This window comes from Polypterus senegalus, chromosome 1, assembly GCF_016835505.1.
Source record: "Polypterus senegalus isolate Bchr_013 chromosome 1, ASM1683550v1, whole genome shotgun sequence".
Classification (NCBI taxonomy): Eukaryota; Metazoa; Chordata; class Cladistia; order Polypteriformes; family Polypteridae; genus Polypterus; species Polypterus senegalus.
The window spans coordinates 38,691,538-38,717,493 of record NC_053154.1 but is presented as its reverse complement, the minus strand read 5'-3'; the positions used below and the strand labels follow the sequence as shown (position 1 = coordinate 38,717,493).

The following is a 25,956-nucleotide window of genomic DNA, read 5'->3' as shown; positions in this document are numbered from 1 at the left end:
CATAGTTTGGGGTTGTGCCGTTCTTTATTCAGTTTGGAACCATCGGGAGATGATTGAATGCGAAGTGGGCGGTTAATCCACAAAGGCTTTTCAAACACGTAGCCGGACATTTACAAATTATGCACGTCCCCATTTCTTCCAAATGCAGCCCTGTTTGCGGTCCTCTACTGTTCAAAAAGTACATTGACTGTTATTTAAAGTGTGCGGTGCCCGTATCTTGGATGGGAGGGTCGGGTGTATCTGCATATCATGTGACACGCAGATATCACAACACATTCCAAAATCGGCGTTTCTCATAAGTCGGTATTGGGCATCTTCGTCACTTGCTGTTTTGTTACTTCGTGAAATCGTGCGTTTCCGCCGTGTAAGTCTTTGTTTTGAGAAGCTTACTTAATTTGCTGACGATGTTGTTCTTTTTATTTTCAATGTTTGGAGTATAGAAGAAAATCAGATGTGTCCGTTACTGTTTTGTTTAAATCCTTTGTTTAATTTAATAAAATCAAATTCCCGTTCAGGGATTATTATGACATCTAAGAATTCTTGTATTGAACGTTATTTTCTCTGATTTTCATGTAGTGAGAATTCAAGCAAAATGACACCTTTTATTGGCTAACTAAAATGATTGCAATATGCAAGCTTTCGAGGCAACTCAGGCCCCTTCCTCAGGCAAGATGTAATCATCTTTTCATGTATGCACATTTCCCCCATACTCCAGCATTTTTTCTATTGTGTTGTTTAATCTCCTTTAAAGATTTTTTTTATTTTCCCTATTTTGTTCCTGCGTTCTTCTCTTTTCACGATAAACTTTTGAGTATGTAACGTGAGCGCTATATCGCTCTTCCCTGTATCCATGCAATGATTTCATGATTTTCTTAAGCTGTTAGCATTTACTGTAACACACCCTTACTGGCCCCCAGGGAAGTGAATCCCCGGCATAAGATCAATCCTGGCCTCCTGGTAGCGTCGTTGTTTGGTTCTGTGCTCTGCTTTTTAGTGTTTCATAAATAATAGGCTACTGTCAAAGCCCTGAGACTCAACTTACACATATAGAGTGGAGAGTTCTCCAGTGCATCATACATATTAATCCATGATGCACATTAAGACCACGGACCTCACCATAATGTAATTATTTTTTAAGATTATCCGGTTTCCTTCATGTAGCACTAGCTATTTTGCGGCTATACTGCGGTCTGTTAAAAAACACCTTTATTTGAAACGAACTTTACTCAGGGGCGGAGTCTTGGAACTTCATACTCGTAAAATCGAATTCTATGGTGGACTGGCGGACGTCTGCGGAGTGGACGCCGTTGCAGGGTGAGACGATGCGATCTCTCTGGGGCAGGCATTCTTTCCTAGTTTAGTTTTATAAAGCAGCATGCTGCTTTATGTGCATTATTTTTCTGTTCGGGCACTCGTTTTGTGTAGGTATTCTGTCGAGACAGCTGTTGCGTTTATCTGGATATGACAAGTACAACTTCTGTATTTAAGATAATGTCATTACATAGGTCTGAATACGAACCTAAAGCAGTTTTTAAATCTTGAAAGTGTTCTAAAGGTGCGGTGTTACACGGTAAGGAATGTCACGGAGCGACGTGTTTCTGCAGACCCGTGACTTGAGAGAAATCAGGTTTATTAACGTTGGGTGTCTCAACATTATTGTCACATGTTTATAATGACACGTCACACGTTCGTATCGAGGTACAGATTAACTTTGTGCTTTGTGTCTTAACTTCGTATTTGTGAATCGTGTTTTATTTATACCACAATATTGTTTTATAAAGTGGCGTTCAACATAAATATATATTTTTAAAAGTATACCACATACATACATACACTAAATACTAAAACATATAATAGTGAACTGTTGTTGTCCAGTAAGATTCTATGAAATATAAACACTTTTTTCAAAGTCCAAGTAGATATTTGTACAGACCGGAGTAAAATGGGCGTGCATATTATTTTCGACTTCAGCCCATCTTATATTAAATTTGCGTCAGGCACAGATCAGCCAATCGAAAATTTAAACGTCGCGGTCAATCGCCCTTTTATTTAACAAATCGCCAATCGGTGTTATTTGTCATTTATGCTCCACTTTAGCCAATTGCCTTATGGATACGTAAAAGGAAAGTGGGAATCATTTCTAAAGGTGGACGCGTAACATATTGTAGCGACCCGTGGTGGAGTCTTTAAAGATTTTAGAGCCGAACTCTGCCGTGCACCTCTCCCAAGCTGTCGGATTGCCAGCGTTATGCACGCAGCTGCACCCAGCTCTTTAGATAACGAGCACTCGTGTCCCATACACCGCACGACTCCGAGTGTCTCGGCAATAATTGCTTAGATACAATCTTAGCAATGATACAGCTCTGTCCTGTTGTATCTTTTTATTAACAGATAGCCAGTAAAACAAAGCTTAAAACTCATTGTATAGCCATGGTCAAGGTCATTTACAGAGCCATCTTTCTCATTGATGGTGACTATTTACAATAACAACAACCCCGGACGGCGATAACCCAACCCACCCCACTGATTGAGCACAAACACATATAACACTTACAACAAGAAAGACAATTAGGTTACGCAGTTAATTTCGACACAACAATAAGCTTTACATAAATTCCTCACAAACTATTTACATAAATTACCCATACGGCGTCACTCCGCCAGCGCTTGCTGCCGGGTCGTTACAATATTTTCTAAAGGTGGACGGTCAAGATAAAGTGAATGTAAGAGACACAGTGTATATTCGTAAAATACATCTGCGACAATAGTCGACTAGTGCCAATATATTACACTATAGCACTGTCTCGAGTGCATTATTAAGACTGCAGTGTATTTTTACCAAAGTCATTTATGATTAACGGTTCTGAAAAAATAATAATAATGAAAGTTTGGATATGAGATATTTATCATTACTAAACAACGTCTGAAAAAAATTAAATGAACGTAACAATACACATTTATGTCCTCCTATTTTTAATGGATTAACGTAGATTTAAGTGTGGGCTCTACTTGATTGAGTCAGATTAAAACAAATGTTTGACTGTTTTTGTTTACTCGAATGTCCAAATGAAATAGTCGCCTGCATTTAACAAATCCCCTTAAAGAGGGACTATAAACGTATTACAATTTTAAACGTTGAATAAACTGTCAGAGTTCAGTCTTTAATTCTATAATACACAACCTTAAAATGTGTTTTATTACTTTCATTACTATATATCAACGTTTATTTATTTAAATATTTCTAATATTCCATTGTAGCCCCTTCTGCCCGCAGGTCAACCTCTGTTCTTTGTTTGCTGATGTCTGTCAAGATATTCTCCGGTATTCATGTCTGTTCTCAACATACCAGCAGCTCTAGTGAGTTTCTTGCTTGTGGATCTCTTAGTCAAGTTTGTTTTTAGCTGTATTATGATTACAGAATATAACAAATCACATGCTTGACCCTCTCACGTTCATATATCAGGGAAGAGGCAACATTAAGAAAGCTGGTAATAAAATGGTGACTTTAAAGAATCCATTGGCTATCTCTATGTTATCAATGTTAAATGTAAGAAACACAGTTATCATAGTGCTAATAGTCACATTTCAATTATTATTTTTTATAATGAAGTTTACTGTGTTAAACGATCTGTGAAGAGCAAATATTATGCCTTAAAAAGAGTAATAATTTTGCAGTTTTTGTGACTGTGCACCTGTTAATCAGGGTATTCAATTATTTGACTTAATTGGATCTTTATTACTTTTGGGATTTTAAATACCTCTTTAAGATCATCAAATATATGTTTATTATACTACATATTACTTATGCAAAAGTTACATTTAGAGATTAAAACTTGACAGATGTTTGTTCATATCTCATTTAGTCTCCATTTGACTCCATCAGGTCCTAGTGGTCTGCTAAACACATCAGCCCGTCTTTAGTGTCTCTGAGATTGGAGGAGGTCAGGAGTTCAACTGTACACTAGGCACTGCATGTGCTTCAGCATCACGACTGGTAACAAGATAGAGATGGCAGATAGTTCAGCTGGGCAAAACCTTATATGACTACCCAAGCAAATAGCATATTAATAGCATATAGAGTCAGCATACTCCAGTATGTCCCTGACATAACAACCTGTACAAGCTGTAAACGACTCCAATGGTCATTTTAGCACACACAATACAGAGTCTGTCAAGTCTTTAAATAATTCAATCTGAACAGCTGGGAATTTATGTTGTCAATGATATTTCTGGTAATTTTATTTCTTTTTTGTCATAGGTTTATACTGAAAAACTGGTGTACATCAATGTAGTTTTCTATAGGATATTTTATATATATATATATATATATATATATATATATATATATATATATATATATATATATATATATACTGCTCAAAAAATTAAAGGAACTCTTCTGAATGAGTGTATAGTATCAAGTCAATGAAACTTGTGGGCTATTGATCTGTTCAGTTAAGTAGGAGAGTGGCTTGTTCATCAGTTTTAGTTGCTTTGGTGCAGTAGAGGGGGCAAGACCACCAAAACAGGAATGAATGGTTTAACAGGTGGAGGGAGGCCACTGACATTTTTCCCTCCTCATCTGTTTTGTCACTTGTTTGACATTTGCCTACAGTCAGTGTCACTCCTGGTATCATGAGGCCATACCTGGACCCTACAGAGCTGGCACAGGTAGTCCAACTTCTCCAGGATGGCACATCAATACTTTGTGTCATTGTCAGAAGATTTGCTGTGTCTCCCAGGGTTCTATTCAATAAGGGAGCGCACAAATAGGTGACCTTCAAAAGGGCAACCTCAATTGAGCGCCGAATAAATGTGCATGTTGCAGGTCAGCCTATTCCAAAGCCAAGGAAGACCTACAGAGACACTTCGGAGCGAATTAAATCAATTGTCCTTGATTATGCTAATAGACCGCATCTCGAATATCTACGTGGCATTGCACATAATCTACAGCTTCAAGTGTAACTTGCTTTCGCCTTTTATACGTTCACTCATTGCCTTAATCTAATTTTCTGTAACTTTGAAAACAACAAAATATAGAGAGCTTTAGAAATAGTTTGTTAGAAGTAGTTCGTTAGAAGTTCATGCATTAATTAATTGGATGTTTTAATATTCTTGCTTTCGCCTTTTTATACGTTCAATCATTGCGTTTATCTAATAAATTTTCTGTAATAATTTTGTTGCGTTTGCTTTTATTCGCTGCGCCCAATTGACGTCATCCTTTTGAATCACTCCTTTATTTATGCGCGCAGTTATTCGGCGCTCAATTGAAGTCGCCCTTTTGAAGCTTGCCTTTATTTATGCGCGCCTTTATTCGCCGCGCCCAATTGAGGTCGCCCTTTTGAAGGTCGCCTTTTTGTGCGCGCCCTTATTAAAGGATACCGTCTCCCAGCACAGTTTCAAGGGCATGGAGGAGAATCCAGGAGACAGACAGGCAGTTTCTCTAGGAGAGCTGGACAGGGCCCCTCGTAGAAGGTCCTTAACCTATCAGCAGGACCCACCGGTATCTGCACCATTGGGCATGGAGGACCAGGATGAGCACTGGCAGAGCCTACAAAATGACCTCCAGCAGGCAGGCCACTGATGTGAATGTCTCTGACCAAACAATCAGAAACAGACTTCATGAGGGTGGCCTGAGGGTACCAGAACTGGAAGGTCCACCACTGGCACCCTGTGCTTTTCACGGATGAAAGCAGGTTCACCCTGAGCACATGTGACAGACGTGAAGTGGTCTGGACAACGTTATGCTACCTGTGACATTGTTCAGCATGACTGGTTTGGTGGTGGGTCAGTGATGGTATATCTGGGGAGGCATATCTATGGAGGGACGCACAGTTCTGATTGAAGTCAATTGCTTGCTGAGTTTTTTGGCATCTTCTGTGTAGGCTTCGATTAATGAATGTTTTTGAGTATCCGTTTGAAGTGAAAAAATGGAAGAGATAGCGTCTCTCATTCAATCAGAACCCCCACCCCACCTGGCACTCAATCCCTTATTACCACAAGGTGTCTGAAGGTGCAGCGCGCATCCTGGCCAAGTCAGGCGTCAGAATAGCACACAAACCCACGAACAATCTGCGCACGGTCCTCTTCAATGCTAAAAACAAGAAATCGACAGCAGAAACACAAAACGCAGTGTACAGCATTCCCTGCAGTTCGTGCTCAGCTGTATACATTGGACAAACTTCAAAAAGAATCGCAACACGTATACAGGAACACCGCAATGCCGTTAGAAGAAAGGACCCACTATCATTGATCTATATGCACACTAAATCAACAGGACATACATTTAACTGGGACAATGTACTAGTAAAATTCAAGGCCAGTACGAAAAGTGCCAGAGAGCTGGCTGAATCCTGGTTATCAAATAAGAACACCATCAACAGACACTTGGACATAAACCCAGCATATGCAAACTTAAGAAGAACATATTCATAATAAACAAGACGTTACATCCAATACCCTCCCCCCCACTCCTGACCACACTGACTTAGCCAACTCCCCTACCCACATAATTTTTTGCTATATATTGCCTTTGATTCTTGTAAGTCTAAGCATTATCCTCCAGTCGCAAAAAAAACCCATATATATATATATATATAGACACTAACACACACTTAATGTCAAGACCTTAGAATAATAAGGTTCTAGCTGTGAGTTATGGTTTTAGAATACTGAGCTTCAAAGGTTTTGACTCTCCATTTATCAGGCGTATACAATCCTTTTCCTTTAATTTTGTTCTTATATACACAAGCTGCATTTTCAGTTAAAGACAATGTAAGTTTTATTGAAAATGTGGCTCCTAAATAAAGATAAATAAGACCCTAATTGTTCTAGACTATGTTTGTAAGTGAACAGCAAAGTCTTGATCAGGATGCTCATATTCCAATATGTTTTATCCTGTGGGATTACCTGCGAGTCCAGCGTACCATTTGTAGACTGTGTTGATACAAGTGGAGGCTCAAATCTATCAGTTCTAGTTGTGTTAATACGCGAGTTGATTGGGCCGGTGCAAATTAAAACACTCAGTATTGTCACTACCAAAAACAAAATGTTATTAATAATTATTCAGTATAAATTGTAAAACCATTTCAAGAAATATTTACAATTAACAATAAACGATGGGTCAGTTGAACTGAAAGAAAAATTTATCTACTTTGTGCATTCTAATAAACAGACTGATCGGGGAATATACTGAAGCACACCCACTTCTATATATTATTTATAAATAATATGTAATGGGGATAGATATGTTTGTTTGTAATGTTCAAAAAAGTAATAAAACTACAATGCAGTTATAAAAATTACAGAAAAAATGCAGATGGCATGAATTGGCTAAAACAGATACACAGACCATTTCAAATATACAGAAGTTAATCAACAAAGTGTCCTTTTTTATTTACATCAATACTTAAATCAAATATACACAACTCTATTATGCACAGTCAAACACTCAGAAGTAAAAAAGTTAAAAGACCAGTAAAGCAAGTGACATGTTTATTAGTCAAGTCAAGTCAACTTTATTCATAAAGCACTTTACATACAACAGCCGCTGACCAAAGTGCTGTACATAAACTAAATAAATTTAAACAAAACAAAGTAATAACTCAATTAATAAAATACAATAAATAATTAATTACAACGTAATAAAAACAACTAAACAGCTATAAGAGTTAAAATAAATAACATCAACTGCTCACACAGAATCAAAAGCCAAAGCCAAAAGATAGGTCTTAAGAGCAGACTTAAAAATGGACAGTGACGAGGCCTGTCTAACGTAGATCGGCAATGAATTCCAGAGCCTTGGAGCCACAACGGAAAAAGCCCTATTCCTCCTGAGCTTTCTCTGAGTCCTAGGCACATCCAGAAACAGCTGACTAGCTGATCTGAGTAAGCGAAAAGGAGAGTGCATATGCAGCAGCTCAGCGAGGTAAGGCGGAGCACGCCCATTTAAAGACTTAAAAACAAATAAAAGAATCTTAAAATGAACTCTAAACTGAACAGGCAGCCAGTGCAGTGAGGATAATACAGGTGTAATATGCTCATTTTTTCGCGTGCCAGATAAAAGACGTGCAGCAGCATTCTGCACCAACTGGAGCCGAGACAGGGTAGACTGGCTAACACCAACATACAATGAATTACAGTAGTCCAACCGAGTTGTAATAAAGGCATGGATTACTGTTGTGAATTGATCTTTAGAAAGAATGTTTTTTATCTTTGCCAAACGTCTCAGTTGAAAAAAAACAAGATTTCACCACCGCACTGATCTGACCGTCCAGTCTAAAATCCTTATCTATCCTAAAACCCAAATTTGTAATAACAGGCGTACCATATTGTACTATGGGACCCAAATCCACAGGAGCAAAAGGAGAAATAGACTCACTCACTCCAGGACCAAAAACTATAACCTCTGTCTTATTTTCATTAAAATTTAAGGAGTTCACTGCCATCCAAGCTTTCACCTCTTCTAGGTACATAACCAAAGTTTGTATGGAATAAGCATCCTTACGTTTGAGGGATACATAAACCTAAGTATCGTCTGCATAACAATGTAGAGCAATTTTATGCTTTCTAAAAATTGAGCCAAGAGGCAGGAGATACAAAGAAAATAGCAGAGAACCAAGTATGGAGCCTTGCAGAACCCCACATGATAGTGAAGCAGAGGAAGAGCTAAATTTATCTAGCCTCACTGAAAAAGTTCTTCTAGTCAAGTACGACTTAAACCACGCTAAGGCAGTACCACGAATGCCCACACAATGCTCCAAACGAGATAATAAAATACTATGATCTATAGTATCAAAAGCAGCTGTTAAACTAAAACCACATAATCCCCTGAGTCTGTTCCCAGAAAGATGTCATTAAAAACCTTCAGTAATGCGGTTTCAGTACTGTGAAACGGCTTAAAACTGGATTGAAACACTTCAAGCACATCCTTTTCATCTAAAAAAAGCTTTCAGTTGAATATACAGTATACACTTCTCTCCAAAACTTTGGACAAAAATGGAAGCTTGGAAATCGGTCTAAAATTAGATAGCACAGTGGGATCTAGATTTGGTTTTGTTAATCAATGGTTGCACTATGGCATGTTTAAACAAATTAGGAACTACACCTGAGGAAATGCTGCTATTAATAATAGCAAGAAGAGATGACCCTAAAACAGAAATAATCTCTTTAAAAAGAGAAGGTGGAACAACATCAAAAGGAGAACCTGAGGGGTTCAATTGACCAACAATCTCAAATAAAGAAGATAGGGTCATCGGCTCAAACTGATGAAAAACAGCAGAGCAGGAAAAAACAGTTAAAGGGTCATAAGCGAAAGGTATATGAGCCCTAACAGTATTCACCTTATCCACAAAAAAGTGCAAAAATTTCTCACATGTCTCAAAAGAAGGTTCCATAGAGGCATTCTGTGGATAATTTAAAACCCTATCTATAATATCAAATAACACACAAGGTTTATGACAGTTTGACAAAATAATATTTGACATGGGCGGCACGGTGGTGCAGTGGTAGCGCTGCTGCCTCGCAGTTAGGAGACCCGGGTTCGCTTCCCGGGTCCTCCCTGCGTGGAGTTTGCATGTTCTCCCCGTGTCTGCGTGGGTTTCCTCCCACAATCCAAAGACATGCAGGTTAGGTGGATTGGCAATTCTAAATTGGCCCTTGTGTGTGTCCTGCGGTGGGTTGGTTCCTGCCTTGTTGGCTGGGATTGGCTCCAGCAGCCCCCCGTGACCCTGTAGTTAGGATTCAGCGGGTTAGAAAATGGATGGATATTTGACATGTATGCTCTTTTAGCATCTTTCACAATACACTTACAACGACGCCAACAATATTTCAGTACTTGAAAAGATACATGCAAATTATCCTTTCTCCACCTACGCTCAGCTTTTCGACACTCGCGTCTGACAGCACGAGTTGTGTCGTTCAGCCAGGGCTCAGATTTTATTTTAGGCTGCCTGGTTTTCAATGGAGCCACAGCATCTAAAACAGTTCGGCAGGTGGAATAAAACCAGGAGCAGATCTCCTCCGTATTGGAGGACGCAGGTTCAGGAAGATCGCATTTACTAAACAAAGCGGAAAAATGTACAGCAGTAGATGGATTAATGACACGACAGCGCCACACGGAAGCACGGGATTTACTAGCTTTACAGGACAAGGTGTATCAAATATTACAGGCTTATGTTCTGAAAACACTGCATCCAAAATGTTCAGATTCGCCACAGAACAGCCAAGCGATAGAACAAGATCCACCGTATGCCCAAGTTCATGCGTCGGTCCAGACACCCACTGCATAAAACTAAAAGAGTCAATTAGGCTTAGAAAGTCCTTCACCATCGGTTTATCAGGACAACATACATGTATATTAAAATCTCCAAGAATAAGGATTCGATCATATTTAGGCACAATTTCAGTCAATAAATCGGAGAAGTCATTGAGAAAGTCCTTATTATATTTAGGAGGCCGATAAATCACAGCAAACAATACTGAAAGCGGGCAACCTAGCTCAAATAGGCTCACTTCAAAGCTGGAGGGAAAAGATGATAAAAAAAGCTGCTTACATCTATATTTATTAAGAAAAACAGTTGCAATTCCTCCTCCTTGGCCTGATGTCCGAGGAGAATTAAAATAAGCACAGTCCGAAGGTAGAAGCTCTGAAAAAACGCTGGATTCCCCAACATTCAACCAAGTCTCCGTCACACAGAGAAAGTCCAGTCCATTGGAGATGAAAAAATCCTTAAGAATAAAAGTTTTGTTTGACAGGGATCTAGCGTTTACCAGACCAATCCTGGCAGGAGCCGGTGTCATTGGGGCGCCTGCATTCCAAGGAACCCGGCGAAGAGGCCACAGATTTCCCAAAACCGCTCCGCATTGTCGGGGGTAAAGATAGTAGAGACAGCGGGGCTGTGACAGCCAGAAGAACTCCTCTGACCCTGCCACAGGCACCAACCAAGTGTAAGCAGGATCCCATCCATGTCGAAAAGAAACGAGGGGACAAGCCCATCCAAATCCAATCGAAGACCCAGCAGAGAAGGCCTTCAGCCTCACCAGCCTACTGCTGCGTTTACCTCTGCGACGACGGCGCCTCCTCTGGTAAAGTGAAACTGGAGCACAATGGAGACAATCAGGAATCTCCGACAAAAGTGGTGGCAAAGTTTCCTGGGCACTATCATAAAACTTTTCTTCAACAACACTTTGCAGTTCAAAAAGAGATTGGCAATCATACACCAAAAGAGCATCAATATCTAGAGCAGCAAAAGTCAAAAGCAACTCAAATATAACCAGAGCTAACACAACAAAATGGCACCCCACACACTCAGGCGCCATCTTAGAGGAGTGGCTGAGATGGAATCCCATGTTGAAATGCCTTAGTGATGCTGTCTGTCCTCGTACTGCAACAGTTGAAGCACAAGTTTGTCAAACTCTTTGCTCTCTTTAAAAAAAAAAAGATTTAATTTTCACCAATACTAAAAGTGTATTAATACATATTTTAAATTTCACTTTTTTATATGTATTTAGTTTATATTATTGTCTAAATTCACTACAAATAAAATGGTATTCTGATTAACAGAATAATGGTGCTGAAAATAAAAAGAAAGGACTATCTGCTCCCCAACACCACGTGACGTCCCACTCACTGTCTGCTGGTCCATCAATGAACAGACCTTCTGTTTCTTACTCATGGAGACACTTTCTATACTCATTAGAGATTCACTGAAGCCAAATGAGCCTCTGGCATCAGCACATCCAGAATTATGTGAACACTGCTGATCTTTTCAAAAGTACCTACAGCTCTTGACAGCACTTCATCAGGTAGTTGTAGAGGCCATCTGTCAGCTCCTCATCTTCTACTGTATATAGGTCATTACCAGTGACCTTTAGGATCTTCATCATTTTTAAACCATTTGGATGACACCTTTTCAGATACAACAGCCTGTTGGACAAGCAAATACAAGAGTTTGGTGCTATAAAGTCATCATAGCTCTTTGCTACGGATTACAATAACAAAGTTTTACTTGTTATCTGAACTAAGTTACCAGCAAGTGATCATCTGCTCCATGGCCCTTTATGATGAACTCCAACCGTATTTCATGCTCTCCTACACTGTGGACACACAGAAATGTCATATGTAGTATTTTGTCATGTGCAAGCTATCTGGTTTTGGTCTGAACACTCCTGTTTTCTCATAAAAGTGGACAGTTTGGAACAGAGTTCAAACTGTGAGAATTCCTCAGTGGTTCACTAGAAAAACTTTTGTTGGTGGTTATCTCAATAGTTTTTTAGAATACATTAATTATTTCAGAGTATTATGAATACACCAATCTGGACACTACCGAAAGTAATATGCAAGTCACAGGCATGTCATCCTAAGATAAAAAGGATATATAAAGTGCTCTCCACTATTATTGGGTTAGAAACAAAATCCCTGTTTGCCAAAGGAATGTCACCTTGCACTGAAAAAATTAGAAACATCTGACTTTTAATTGAAACAATTTCATTCAAAGAAAAACAAAGCCCTCAAAAAGAAATAAATATTTTTAAAATTAACATTTTTATAAGGAGTGTCATTAATAGTGGAGGGCAACATGTCTATTCCACAGTCTACTGAACCAGCAGGGATGTCCTAGGAAAAGAAGGAAAGAAAAAAAAAGACACATGTGAAAGTCAAACACTACAAGTGAATGACAAGTTTAAGAAATGGTTGTTTGCAATTTACCTTATTTTTCATTAACATCCAATTTCCAGAAGATATTCTTGTAGCAAGCTGCATGAAAGAAAAAAATATAAATTTCACTGGTAATTAAATTGAAAAGGCTCTGTGAACATCGCGACTGTCAGTCTGTGTCACATACAATTAAGTGGTGCACTGCCCATTGCAGGAAAATCTTTAACAATTTAGAAATGGTAGGCATCGTCTGCACCAAACTACCATGAAATTCTATTAAAATTGACGGTACAAAAACATGGCAGATTATTTGGTATTACAATTTAGACACATTACTCCAACATAAGGAACTAAACTTTAAAGAAAAAAGGTAATATCGTGCACTACTGTAGTCAATCTGAACTTTATCAAAAGCCTACTTCACAACAGAATAACTGATCAAGCTTTTCCTAGATGCTTGTAAAAAGTTTTTTTTTCATTTTCCATGCACAGTCAAGGAGTTCTCATGAAACTTGCCTTATGGAATTTGAAGAGTTGCTGGTACCGCTGAGTGCCAGTCCACTTTAAGCACTGAACATAAATCAATTACTACAGCGAAAATGATTATTAATAGAAACGTAAAGGTTCACGGTACAAACATAATCATGCAAACCAAAGTTATTAAAAATACGAAAAAAACTGCAAATTTCAAACGTTTTCATTTTGAGGCACACTTACTTCCATTGTCAATAATACGAGCAGTTAGTTTCATCACTTCATCTTCTTTTGTCTAATGGAGTTTCATCGCCGCAGCTTCTTTTTTCTGTCTCCTTTTGTTTAATGGAGTTTTGTCGCTTGGTAGAACGGCAGGTTACTTAAGAGGAAACTCTATATGGCGAAACCTCAAAGAAGTAGGGATCACGAACTGTGAAACATTTGGTGAAAGTTACACTTGAAAGACAACTTCAAACATTGATAATTGGACAGGTGAGTTTTTGATTGTCATAGAGTAACAATAATCTCATTCGTCGAAGTTCTGAATTAGCACAATATAATTTGTTGTAGTCGAATTTGATCCACAGTTATCCCGCCTTCAGATCCACCCATAATGACTCTGGTCTGCAGTAATACCCTTCTCTCAAAGTCCCGTTTAATTCCAGACTGCTTTCGTTCAAATTGAATAGTGTATGGTGACTGCATTTTACTTTCAAGTGTATATCGTTAACTGTAGACTTACTATGTTTAAATAGGCAATGCCTGTGTTCTCCTATGTGTTTCAGTATAGTGTGCATACCCTTCAGGGAATTATTTATAGCACAGCTCATATCGTGGCTTCTGCTTTTGAAGATTGTAATCTTGCTCAATGACGTGTCATATGCCTAACCTGATCCTCTTTGTTTTTCAGTAATGTTAAACTAAATTAATTATTGCTCTTACTGGCCTGCTAACTTGAACAATACTTGAGTAATCCAACTGCTTACAGGAGCAGCACCGTAGACATTCAGTGACAGTCTGCAAAATGCAGATGGGTGGGGAGGCCTGGCACATGAGGCAAGCATCGGGTTAAGTTGATTGTATAATGCATTCAATAATTTATAAAAGGTTATTATTACTGTGAGATATGAGACCTGTACATGACCACAGTTGATCCAGCATTTCTCTGATTTCGGTTTGTGTGAAATTGTGTTTTCTCTAAAAGAGAACCGGGTCCAGAAAGTGACAACACAGCCCGATATGTGTCAAAATCTCAAGGAGGCTTGGTGGCACAGCAGTTAGTACTGCTACCTCACTACTGAGGCCATATGTTTGGCCACAATAATCTTTCCAGCATAGTTGGCAGATACTTCTCTAGGCTTCAAGGACACTTTAAAGACCGTTATGATACCACTCAAAACTCTGTGGCACGCGGCTGGGGGTGGTGCCCAGCCAGGACGCCCAGGAGGACTGGAGGAGGGCTTGCGCCTCCTCCAGACCACAAGGGGGTGACCGCCCTGGCTGCTTTGGGGACCATGGATAGAGAGCATTGAAGCTCAGCCCTTTAGGGGCCCATAGTCACCACCAGGGGCCTCCTCAATGCCTGGAGAGCCCTGGACCTCAGCACTTCCACCACACCCATAAGAGGGGGGAAGAGGAGCAGGGACACCCAGAGTGCTTCCAGGGATGAAGCCGGCACTTCTGTCACACTGGGGCGGGTAGGTGGAAGATTGCCGGGAAGTAACCTGGAGTACGTCCGGGTGATTATAAAAGGGGCCGCCTCCCTTCATACAATGGCTGGAGTCGGGTGGAAGTGGACAGAGCTCTGGAGGAGAGGCAAGAGGCGGCCTGAAGAAAGGACAAGGCATTTGGAAGAGGCCTGGACTTTGGGGTGATTGGTGCTGAGGCACTGGTTTCCACAACTGGTTCAGTTTCCCCTTCTCTGCTGACTTTAATACATTTTGGTGAGTTTGCCAAAATTCTTAAACCATTTTGTCAAAATCAAGATTGAGGCAAATTCAGTGGGGTTCGCTCATCACTATTGTGGAAGCATACATGACTCTTATCCAGTGAAATACTCTGTTATTTAAGACTAGCTATGTGCGGCCAACTATGTTGCGCGTGTTAAAGTTGTCTGTGAAGGGCTCCCTGTTTAAACACGGCTGCCAGTCGTGAACTGGGCCCTTCGTCGCACAGCATTATGATTTTTTATAAGGGAAACAAAATTACAAAAGAAAACCCTTGGACATTGATTCGACAGGAACAGCCTACTCAGAATCACTGTCCAAATAGTAATTATGTGGTGGTGTAGGAGCATTTCTGCTTCTGTCTGTTCACAGTCCGTCTCATTTTCACGACGCTATCGTTTCCTCTCACGATGTCTTCTCAACCTTTCTCCAATCTCGCAGGTTGCTTTGTGGCAATCGAAAGAGTAAGGCAATATACACGGAGCAATGGTTATAAAAGAGGGACACATAGGTATCCAGGCTCTTTAAAGCATAAATAGGGATCACTTCACTGACATGTGAGCAAGCCACGGTACAACTGTGAGACGCGCAGCACTCGCCGGCTACAATGTAACAATAATAATTTTCGGAACGTGCTGTTACGTTGTTATTCATTTTACCCACTGTCTTTCTTTCATTCATATGTTACGTAGGCACGTACCTTTTATCTTCGGCAATCTCATTCTCTAACCAGGCCTCAGGAGCTAACCAGCATAACACTGTCCACTACCCCTTTCGTTATTCCGGCACATTGTTGACATCTGTGAGTAACAACAACGTACTAAACTGGAAGGTGGTCTACGCATGCGTGGAATTCGCGGACAAACAAAGATCAAGATCTAAATGAAGATCACTTTAGTTAATTTAAAGCACAACAATTTGTTTAGTTTGAATGTCTGTGTTTTGAGGTGTGACTGGAGTACAACAGTCTTCAGTAGTATAAGCCTGGAGGAGATTCTTAATGCAATGCCTATGTTTTAGCTGTCTCTCTACTGCCATCTAGTGCTTCTTCTTCTAATTAATTCGCGGACAGACAAAGATCAAGATCCAAATGAAGATTATATATAGAGATTAATGCAAAAGCAAGTATTTACTGATAAGCAAACAGCATCTCACTCACTCACTTCCTGTTTGAAACTTCCAGATTTAAACATTCAAACATTCTCAAAAAGGCTTACATCAAATGCAGAATTGTAGATGGCTGGAATCAAAATCAACTCACAAATCAGATTAAAGTGCTAATCACACTGTGTAATATCATTAAACAGGTAGGCTCCCTTATTTCTCATATATTACATCGAAGTCTATACATAAAGCCATAACATTCAAGATACTAGTGCACCGACATAAAGTCATATTTTCTTTTGCATTTTTAGATATGCTTATTTTGTGAAAGAATGTGTTTTAATTTTAAATGTGTTCAAATGTTTTCCATTAATTTTTCACATGCAGAATGCCAGAAGAAACCAATTTGTTATTCTCTAATCATAATGTATTTAGTGACACTTTACATTTTAGACTTTATCTGTATTGTCCCTTTACTTTAACATTATTCTGTTTGTAGGACAGTCACCTCCATCTAGCTTTATTCAAACTATGTGGACACAAATACAGAAGTGAGAACTTAATAAATTTTAATGATCCTCAAAACAACAAAAAAATTATAAACATCAAAATAACAACGGCCTTAGCAAGACTATAAATCAATTTCCAAATGTGCTTAAACCACTTTTGTTTTTATCTCTGCAGCTTTGGGGTCAAGACAGTAGAAATGGGGCACATTTCTACACAAACCTATATTAAGCCAATTTAAAGGATAAGTTGATTATTTTTCAAGTCAAAGTTGTTTCTTCAAAATCATGCCTTGTATTCATTTGTTACATGAAATTGCTGTCTAAAGTGTAGTGTTCTTTTTTTTATAAAATTTAAAAATACCTTATCTGTTTGTGTAGCTTTCAATGGGGCATACATGTACACTGGTCCATAGGTGATAGAAAAACCCTTAAAACATACCAGATATGTCAGCTTTTCAAGCCAAACACGTTCTTGAGTATTGAACCGCATCCCACCGACACAGACAGGTAGACATGATGGTTTCACCGCACACACGTTTATTTACACTATATTCACAAAAGTGAGCACAACCCAGTGCCGCAGCACCAATCACCCCTCAAGTCCAGGCCTTCTCACTATGCCTTTCACTGTCTCTGGTCCGCCTCCACTCCTCTCCTCCGAGCTATGTCCTCTTCCACCCGACTCCAGCCATGGTATGGAGGGAGGCGGCCCCTTTTATACATGCCTGGATGAGCTCCAGGTGTTTCCCGACACTCCTCCACGGACACTCCCCTGTGTAGTGAAAGTGCCGGCTGCACACCCGGAAGCACTCAGGGTGTCCCCAGTCTTCTTCCCTCCAGCACTTCCGGGTGTGGTGGAAGTGCTGAGGTCCAGGGCTCCAAAAGCAACCAGGTTGGTCGCCCCCACATGGTCTGGGGAAGGCGCAAGCCTTCCTCCAGTCCTCCTGGGCGTCCCAGCCGGGTCGCCACCCCAGCCATCTCTGACAGTACGTATTGCAGAGCTGCATATTCATGTTGTTCATGTATTCATGTTGTTTTAAGAAGGAAAAAAGCAAAATGTTGTGATATACAGGCATTTTAAAAGGAGACTGGCTGTACACATTACTTCGCTTCACTTCATCCTCCACGGCGGCCACCTTTCAGCCCAAATGGCATGGATTCACTTTGGGAAGTAATCACATATACTGTATGGAAGCTATTTAAGTATTTTGCATATACATATCACCACAGGATTGATGGGCTTGTGCACTCCTGTGAGAGACAATATTGAGCAGGCATGTGGCATGTAATAAGAATTGAACAGACAGTGTTTGAATTTTGAATCGGTTTACTGGTGGTAGTCTGTGTTGTGCTGTCTTCATTACAATTAAGTCCTCCCCTCCATCAAGATTGGAGTGAGTTGATATTAATATTTATTATCAAAGAGTTGGTTGGTTCTTTAGAGATCGCAGTATGTTGACATTAGTATATTATATTGAGGAGTAGGAAGGAGTCCAGCTCACCCTTTGAAATTGTAGTGGAACGAAGGTTGAGGTGCCTGTGTGCACCAGCATACATCCATCTAAGTGTAATCATGTTGAGGTTTAGTAAGTTCAGTATTTTTTAATGTAGGCTCAGTGATATCACAGAGCAGTCATTCCTGCCTCACAGCGCCAGGGTCCACATGTGTTTTGCATGTTCTCAGTGAGTCTCTTTACTTACTCAAACATATTGTCCTCAGTTCCTTTATTAACAAATACTCAGGAAGAATGGCTCAAGTTATATTAAAAAAAGTTCAGAAGAAGAGCTTCAATCTTCTCTATCACACAATCTAACTTTTTCAGTGAAAGGGTGGCTTGGATCTTTAAAAAAATCTAAGGATTTTGTTAAAAATTCAGTGCAGTGTAATCAGTTCAGTTCCGAATTATTGTTACTTGTACAAAATATAATGAACTTTTTGTGTGCTCTTTTCACTACACTGCCTCTTGCTGTGATTCATGCTCTGTAGGCTGTGTAAATTAGTAACACAGAATATACTGGGCCAAAAGTTAGCGGTGTTTAGAAAAAAATACTCATATGATTTAATTGCACATCTGTCTGTTGTTAAAGCCATTTTTCCTAGTTTTCTTTTATTATCTGTCACAAGGAGGCCTCATAAAAGTGGAAGGCATATTTTCTTGAGTCAAAATCAAAAACAGATGCACTGCACAGTTAAAATTGCTGCAGTGCTTCCATGACCACCAGCAGGAGAGATGGGCTGAGTGTAACCAGCAGATGTTGTATCCAGTTCCCCACTGTCAAAAATGTCAATCAAACCTCAAAATCAGTGACATTTCACAATCAGGGCTTGCACAGACATCAATACTAGACCTCACCCTTCTCTATAGATCATTGCACAGTCCAACTTCCATTCTCTTAAAAAAAGTTACTCTCTTTTTCTACTGCTCCATCCACAGCAGGGAATTTGTGAGAATACACATTTCTGTAGGTCATTCACACGTGACAATTACACGCACAATGCTTGATTGTTTTTATATCATAGAACAGGGGCTCTAACTAATAAGTGATGGCACACTAAAAGACACAGATTGCACCACAGTAAAGTCAGACATCCCACCACACTCAATTTTGGTGACTCAAGACACAGCCTTCTTCTTTGTGGCACCTCCTGAAATACCATCTCACACCTCCAGATGGTGTGGGCACCCTAGGTTGGGCACCCCTCTTCTAGAGTCAACAGCATTAACCACAGCGTGACTGTGCCTCCCTAGTGGTATAACTACTGCTCTACTGTCCACTGGCTTTTTCATCTAAGAGCATACAATACTAGTAGAAGTAACTATGACTAATTACGATACAATTAAATTTTGCTCTTTTTCTATATAGTATTTCCTTTGATTCATTTATTTTTCCAGAATGCCTTGTAGCTTGTGACTTATTGACAATTGGCTAAATGTTTGCATATAATTAAAACCTTGGCATTATGGATTGCAAATTCCTTCTTTTTTTCCCATGAGACCATTTTGAACTATTTTTGCTGTGTCTATTTTTCAGATTTTTAGGAATACATGTTGTTTTATTTGTACTAGAGGTTGCCAGTGATTATGTGTCAGAAATCTCATAATATATGACATCATGGTACTATGATTGTAAAACATGGTGACTTCCAATTATTGGTATAATTCTAAAATAAATACCTAACAGTGCTTGCATTTGTTTTTTTGGTTTTGACTCTTGCCAAAATTAGATTTTACTTAGATTTTCTGGTTCTCATTTTGCCTGTTGTTTTTAATTGTGCTCTTTCTGGTTATGGCTAACCTGGCTTCTCTCTTCTAATCTTCAAAATTGTTGTCTTTAGTGCAAAACGTTTTTCACATTGGACACAGTAAATAATGAATGACTATGAGATGAAAGAAGATTTTTTTTTTAAACAGTTTAGGCATATTGTTAATCAGCAACCTACAACCTGTTATTCTGAAGAGGCAGAAATGTTATTTATATTCACTTTATTGATGGTAAGATGCTGGAAATGGCATTAGACCTTTATGATTCAAATCATCTTTTTGTAAACAAAGCTGAACGCAGGCTGAAGAGTTAAACTATACAACATTTGCTCAGTTTTAACCAAAGGTCTCACAGCATTGGTGAATATGAAACAAACAGTGGGGTTCTGGAGGTGTTGTCCGTTTAGTGGATAAATGGCCAGAATTACATGAGAAAAAGTAAATTTTCTATTGCTGGTGGAGGTTGGTGCCATGGGCATTGGTAGTCAGTCAATCCTGTTTAACTGTTCCAATAAGAATTACTTATGGTGTATTTCCCAATCTTTTTTTGGCCATGCCCCACCTAAGCCTATCTAAAATCATGATGTCCCCCACTGTAACATATACCTTATTCTTATTATTACCTATTCAAAAAGTGAACTCCTACTCACGTGGAGGAAGCCCATAATGTCATTAATTTGGTCTAAACAAACTTCCAAAGAACATGGAAACAAAAGTGGGAAAGGATAGTCGAAGTACTGACAAATAATATCACTAAGAAATTGTTTTATAAATTGTTTAACATACCTAAATTCTCAAATTGCCCCCTAAAAAATCAAATTGTCCCCCGCGGGGCATTTGCCCCACGTTGGGAATCACCGGTGTATCTTTCAGCAATTAAAATGCTTCCCATTAAATAAACATTCAGTTGATGGGGGCACTATTAAGAAGGGATTATTGATCACACTTATTCCTTTATTTTATCACCCCTTTTTGTATTTGTTCTGCAATAATCATATTACTTTCAAGATGTTAAAAAATGTTATTTCTGTTTAATTTCATGGTGTCATTTTTATATCCATTGCCACTTTGGCTGTGGCTCTAAATAAAGCTCTATCTGTCAATTGATCAATCGGTCAAGGGGACTTTATTTGGAACCACAACCAAAATCAAGTCAATCAGTCATTTTGGATCATGTGACCCCAATCTAATGAATCATGATGTTAGTATCCAGGGGGTATTTAAGATGGCATTACACAGTGTCCAAGATTCTTGATATGCAAAGTAAACAAAGTGTTCATGTTGCTAGGAGTGTGTGTTTAAATACTTTACACCTTAGACTTTTGCATTGTTTTTGAAGTTTGTTTTTGTTAAGCCTTTTGGACTTGGAAGTTTTGGTTTTGTTTTGATCTCCTTGTTCTTTGACTGTTGCAAGTTATATTTTCACCTAAATTCTGTCTTTTTCTATCTTCTGGTCTTTCCTAAGACTTTCCCTCTGCTTTTTTCTTTTATATTTTGTCAGAACCTAATCTTGGATTATCTTACAATGGATCCTGAGATGTTAAAAAAAAGAATCAAAACAAGCTGAGAAGGAGAGGCAAATTTAATGAAAAAGTTCAACTCTGTCAGCCCCTCAGATAAATGGGGTACCTGCAAATACTGTTAGTAAATGGGAAAACCCTTCCTCCACGATTCAGTCATTGTTGACTGCGAACCCTTGAGTTAATTTGATATCATTTCAGTAGTTTTCTTGGCCATTCATGTGGGCCTCACAGACTTGTCAGTGATCTGTGTTTTTTATTAATTCTATTTCACTGTCTTCTCTTTATATAGCTCTGGGTGCCCATGTGGGTTTTTTTTTTTCAATTTTATATATAAAAAATACTGTTTTTCAACTTGTTATTGTCTTTTTATTATTTTAATCAAAAATAAGTAAATAACCTCAACTCAGTAGTATTCAGTATGTTTGATTAACTTTCTTCTTTGGCTCTAGAAAGATAGAAATTATGGTTAAAATGTGTCGCCAATCTTGAAAACTCCTTTGAAGAAAAAAAAAATACCTGCTAGTAAGCGGAGAACATATTTAAGTGAAAGGTTGTGTTTTTACTGTGGGGACTCGGGACTTTTGATTTTAGAATAAGCTGACAAAAGTAAAGATAAATATTGGCAGCCGTAGCCAACAGTGTTTTGAAAATGATCTAATGATTCCTGTAACAATTAACACATTTCAAGTTACAGAATTATTAGTTTGTTGTGCAGCTAGAAACTTTATTATCATTGCTTTATTGAAGAATATTGGTGTCAAGAAAATCTTCTTAAAAATTAAACCCTGTGACTTTCTATACACGGCAACCCCTTTGGAAGTGATGTCTTAAAATTTACTGCACTACTGCAAACTAGGTGTTTAAACTGTGAAGTGATCACCATCTTCATTTGTGCCGTAAATCCCCCCAAATTAACTTTGGGTTATTTTTAGTTCACTCATCAGAATCCTAAATTTATTTGGGCTACATGGAAATTGGAAGCATGGAAAACAAGTTAGATAAGGCAGAAACCCATTTGAGATAGTTTAATCCTAATGAAGTGTAACAAATGCGCTATATAGGCGCCTGACCCGACAGAGATGCACACGGAGGCACACATAAAATAAACAGGCGTTTTATTTTTCTCTTCAACCGTGGGGCACGCCATCCCCGTGCCCCATAGGCCAAGTACAGTCCCAAAGCACACCAAAGACCCACAACAGTTCTCTCTTCTTTTACCACCACTCCTCCTCAAGCTTAGTCTTCCTTCTCCCGACTCTGGCTGCTGAGTGGTGGTGCCTGGTCCTTTTTATAGCCCACCCGGAAGTGTTCCAGGTGCTTGACCACCTGGTCCCAATTGCCCTTCCGGGTGGGGCTGAAGACTTGTCCAGCCGGGCTGTTGATTCCAGGCAGCACCCACTAGCGGCCACCCCAGTTCCCAACCAGGCTATGGAGGACTCCATCTCCTATGGAGCCATGCGGGAGGTTGGGGAATCGCCATTGGCCAGGGAGGCTGTCACCAAGCGTCCCAGGGAGGTACTGAGCTGCCCATGGTTGCTCCCCCGGAACATATGCAGCAGGGGCGTCCCAGCCGGCCCCGGATGCCCATCACAGAATATAAGAGTGATCCAGAAAATATCCTACCCCTAGAAAGATTTTTGTTAAATATTACCATTTAGGGAACTGCAAGATTTGGTGGGAACAAATGGATCAAGACATTATGTATGCAGTTTGTAAATGCATGTAAGATCTGTAACACAGTAGGTCCAAATGTTGTTGCAGACTTGCTCTGGGTCTTCTTCAACCTCTGCCACTTTCATCCTTGGAAGGGATCATTTGTAATTTTTATTACAGATCTTCACCTGTCCCTTGGAATAACTGTTATATTGTTAGTTGTGGATAGATTTTCAGTGTGTACACTTTGCAAAAGCTATCTACTTCTATAGACTCTGCTAACATTGTTATCAAGGAAATTGCACGTCTTTGTGGAGTGCCTAAATGAATTATTTCTAGATAGTGGTCTAGATTTTGGAGTTACCTTTGGTCAAAACTATAAATTAAGTTGAAATTTACTTCAGGGTATCATTCAGAAAGCTATGGTCAAAAAATGTATTCATTATGATTTAGTGAAATTTTGAGGTATATGAGTTCCATGCAGTTTTAAAGGAAGGTTGAACCTTCCCCTGATTTGAGTTACAAAATCAGTGTCTTTTAATAGGTGAACCTTCTGTTCATCTTAGTTGACATCCTTTGAATTACAGGTCTTTTTCCTTGCTTGAGTCCATTTTGTACCTTCTGGCTCAAGAGGTCTGCAGACGGGGCTCTGAAGAGATGTCAGGTCAATTCTGATTTATACCTTTCTTATCAGATGAAGTCCAGGCAAATCCTGGTAGAAGCCGGAGTTTGATTGCTTAGCTTGGAATGCAAGTGGGGGGAAGGGGCAGCTGGATGCCTGCATCCCTGTTGAATCTGCTTTCTTAACAGGCCTGGTGTGCAACTAAAGCCTGTCAGAATGGACAATGCCCACTTTGTCTGCGTTTGGTCAGTATTTTAAAATCTACGTCAAATGCTATTGAGTGGACATGTGTTCACAGTAAATGCAACAAAGTGTAATACAAAGTCATGCTTTTGTCACAAGGTACTATCATAAGACCCAATGCTTCGAAATTTTCGCAAAGATTGCTTTTGCCTGGTTATAATTGTATCATCTAAGCTGCTTTGATTATTGCAGAATACAACAGGGTGACTGAAGTATTAAAATACAGACTCATAGTGTTTTACTGCAGATAAAAGCAACTGTGCTATTGCTTCATGGTTTGATCCTCTTTGTTTAATGCTTCGAATAATGCATAACTTCTATAAAAAAATGACCGAAAAGAATGTGAAGATAAGAGACCTTGTGATTTCCAAATTAGTAGTTGCAAGTCCAGTCATATGATGTTTTTTACTCAGAAATTGTATGTGGAAGTTTTTTGTGTTTTTGATGACAATTGCCATACACAACAGTATTTTCTTAAACAATATTTTTTTCAGTGCACATTTTAATTTCAAAGGCTATAGATTCATATTATTTCATGTACTTTCTCATAACATTTTTACAGTTTTGAGATAAACAAGAAGTTGTTGAGAAAACTAACATTTTTCTTTTCATCTGAGACAGGCACTAGAAAACCACCTGATTTTAAATAGGAGTTTAAAAGGGCTCCAGAAATGTAAGCCTTTACCCTGGAAAAAATAATTAATTGGTCTGGTGTCCTAATTAGGAAATTACGGGGAATGAGGTGTCTGTTCAGGAAGGGGAGGAATGAATGAAACTTAAAATATTTTAAGCAGTACATAGACAACAGCATTAGGTTTGCAGTGCAAGGTGCCAGAAAACCTTATAAGCCAGGTTAAAAATTACACAAATTAAATTTGGATAGAAGGTTTCTTTTTGTACAATCTTATGTATTTAATGGCTAAAACAATTCTTTTTATGTGTGAATATTACATTTAAGGAGTTAGTCGTACATAGTAAAACTAAAAAGACATCAGACAAAGAAAGCATATACTTAAATAAAAATTACTAGCCATCCCCTGTGGCTCTGCCTACATAGTAGTGAAACTGGAGAAACTTTAAAAATCAGTAAAGAAAAAGGTATCACTAACTAAGCGGAGGCAAGGTACACTCCAAAATGCAGAGGTAGGCCGACTCCCCACTCCTGACATCACGCTTCCCCCTCCCCTCAGCCCGCAGCCTCTGTCTCAGATTAGCACAAATATATCACTGCTGCAAACGAACTATGATTCTTAACGCAATCAGAGAAGTCGCAAAATCAACCGGAATGTTCAAGCAAATTGTAGAAAATGTCCCAATCTAAATCTGTTAAGTAGTTCTCTCGTTCACTAGGTAAGCAGATGAAAGCTAAGCCCCGAGGCTGGCACGTGAGTTAGGACGGCCCAGCCTCCCTCCCCTCAGCCCACTGCATCTCTCTTAGATTTGCATAAATAAATCGATATCGCAAGTGAACCATGATACTTAGCGTTATCTATCCATCTATCTATCCATCTGTCTATCTTCTATTTGTCATCTATCTAGTATCATTAAGTGGTTCTCTGATAAAAGTACAAGTAATCTCTTATATTAAGTTATTTTGTACCTTGCATTGCTGGATTCCATCACTTGTTACTACTTAAATGTTAATAGTTGTTGATGATGATAAAGTTAAGTTAAATGTTATCAGGCAGCTGTAAACTAGCCTAGTTGTGAGTCCAGGTGTATTTTTGCACTTGCTGTGTAATTGACTGACGTTGGTTCTTCCCTTCACCCAGGGCTCCATAAGCAGGCTTCAGGTGCTGTTGTCATAATAAAAAAATTTATTTCATTTTTGATTTCTTGATTCTCTTTATAACTTTGTCTTGTTTAAAAAATGTATTTCTGTTTGTTTTCTGTGTCACTTTATTAATCACAATTTCATACACACCAGTCCAAATTCAAAATTATTGTCAAGTGCACATAGA

At 39.0% G+C, this 25,956-nt stretch overlaps 1 protein-coding gene across 14 annotated transcripts in view; it reads left to right on the top strand.

The window, feature by feature from the left end:
- The first annotated feature begins 279 nt into the window (after positions 1–279).
- LOC120525036 (E3 ubiquitin-protein ligase TRIM39-like) overlaps positions 280–25,956 on the top strand; it is a 133,196-nt gene continuing 107,519 nt past the window's right edge. For 9 of the 14 annotated variants that reach the window (XM_039747092.1, XM_039747068.1, XM_039747028.1 and 6 more), the window contains exon 1: positions 1,238–1,314. The gene's annotated coding sequence lies outside the window, so the exon portion shown is untranslated. Of the gene's footprint in view, positions 365–1,237; positions 1,315–25,956 lie in introns of those variants that run through there. The other 5 variants (XM_039746993.1, XM_039747019.1, XM_039747009.1 and 2 more) reach the window with 5 other exon arrangements.